The following is a 2,239-nucleotide window of genomic DNA, read 5'->3' on the forward strand; positions in this document are numbered from 1 at the left end:
GGTTAAATGAACCAAGAAAGTTTCGTCTCTATGGAAGCTAAGGTGAGATTGATGAGCCAACTCTTCTTTATGGAAGTGGCGTGTATCTGTTATCTATGGACTATGAGGAACAGGGGCGAAGCTATTATAAAAGTATTGACAACTAAACTGAATTTTTTTTTTTTTTTTTTTAATGAGATGCATTTGCACAGACTCGCAGCGGTGCCCTTTTAGCTCGGAAAAGTATCCTGCTATCGGATTGGTTAGAATTACCTTGTTCAACCAATCAGCGATCAGGAAATTTTTCCGAGCTAAAGGGACACCCCTGCGAGTCGGTGCAAATCTGCCTCACTAAAAAAGTTGACTATAGATATATCTTTTATTTAAAAACATTTAGATAAATAGTAAAAATTTCAATTGTAAATACACTACATATGGAATAGAAAAAAATTATGTAACTATATTATGATGTATATGTTATAAATTGTAAGATTGTTAATGTGTATTTCACAATAAACGATAGATAAAATTAATTGGCATAGAAAAAGTGGGAAAAAAGGTTAACGAAATTTATCAAAGTGCCTTTGGATAATCTGATCATGCAGGAAGAGTGGAAGATAAAAGGATGACAGAAGGACTATTTAATTCAGGAGTTTCTAAGAAAGTCACTGTTACCAAGTTGTGGAATGATCTTCCTAATCGGGTAGTTGAATCAGTAGAACTTCAAAAGTTCAAAGTTGGAGCAAATGTTTTTATGTTGACCAGGCTGACATGAGTCTTTTTATAGTTTATATAGGACATATCTGTTTTGACATTGTTACTGTTTTTAGAATGATTTATTGTTAATTTATTCTCATCTTTTATCTATTTCCTTATTTCCTTTCCTCACTGGGCTATTTTTCCCGGTTGGAATCCTTGGGCTTATAGTATCTTGCTTTTATAACTAGGGTTGTAGCTTGGCTAATAATAATAATAATAATAATAATAATAATAATAATGGGGGTGAGATGTGGATGAATGGAGGGTCGCCATGTCTGGGAAACTGATTCTATCAAATTTCAATCGACCCAAACTACTTTTAACAGACGTATAACTAATAAGCAAATCAATAATATTACAGTAGTATTGTAGTAGCTTTATTGTCAGTTTTAGTAGCCAGACACCCGTTGAGATACTACCGCCAGAGAGTTATGGGGTCCTTTGACTAGCCAGACAGTACTACATTGGATACATTTACCTACATATACACCGAATAGTCTGGCATATTCTTACATATTCTCTTCTGTCCTCATACACCTGCCAGATTAACAAACAATTCTTCTTCACCCAAGGGGGTTAACAACTGCACTGTAATTGTTCAGTGGCCACTTCCCTCTTCGTAAGGGTAGAAGAGACTCTTTAGCTGTGGTAAGCTGCTCTTCTAGGAGGACACTCCAAAATCAAACCATTGTTCTCTAGTCTCGGGTAGTGCCATAGCCTATGTGCCATAGTCTTCCACTGTCTTATGGTTAGAGTTCTCTTGCTTCAGGGTACACTCGGGCACACTATTATATCTTCTTTCTCTTCCTCTTGTTTTGTTAGAGTTTTCATATTTTATATGGGAGATATTTTGATGTTACTCTTCTTATATCTTATTTTTCCTTGTTTCCTGTCCTCACTGGGCTATTTTCCCTGTTGGAGCCCCTGGGCTTATAGCATTCTGATTTTCTAACTAGGGTTGTAGCTTAGCAGATAATAATAACAATAATAATAACAGTAATCCCAAAATAGAAAGGAACAGATATATCCGATTATAAAACAGAAATCAAAGCGAGGTTGAATGTGAGCGAATCATGAAATGACACATCATTAAAAATTGACTTATTCAAGCTCTCATGTCTAAGCGCCGCTGGTGTAGTGGTATCATGTAAGATTCCCATTCTTATGACCCGGGTTCGATTCCCGGGCGGCGCACACATAGTTTTTAATTAGAAAATAAAATAATAGGGAAAGAAAAGTTATGTAAGATGAGATGAAATATATCTATTTTGATAACGTCATTCAACTATTGTTATACCGGAATTAATATATGCAAGTGTAAAATTTATATATAAGCTTCAATTATATATTCAATTTCAAATACCATATACTATCTTATCTTCATTTACTTTACCCAACTCCAGATTAAATCTAATTAAAGTGTAATCACAGTTAATGATTCGACGTTCATCTAAGATATTAATAGGCTCCACAATAAAAAAACAGTTCTAATTAAAGTGAT

General features: G+C 34.5%; 1 non-coding gene across 1 annotated transcript; it reads left to right on the plus strand.

Annotated features, from left to right (window-relative positions):
- Positions 1-1,861: 1,861 nt before the first annotated feature.
- TRNAG-CCC (transfer RNA glycine (anticodon CCC)) lies at positions 1,862-1,932 on the plus strand. Its single transcript has one exon. It is a non-coding gene; the product is annotated as a tRNA-Gly (tRNA).
- Positions 1,933-2,239: the final 307 nt, after the last annotated feature.

Source organism: Palaemon carinicauda, chromosome 38, assembly GCF_036898095.1.
Source record: "Palaemon carinicauda isolate YSFRI2023 chromosome 38, ASM3689809v2, whole genome shotgun sequence".
NCBI lineage: Eukaryota > Metazoa > Arthropoda > Malacostraca > Decapoda > Palaemonidae > Palaemon > Palaemon carinicauda.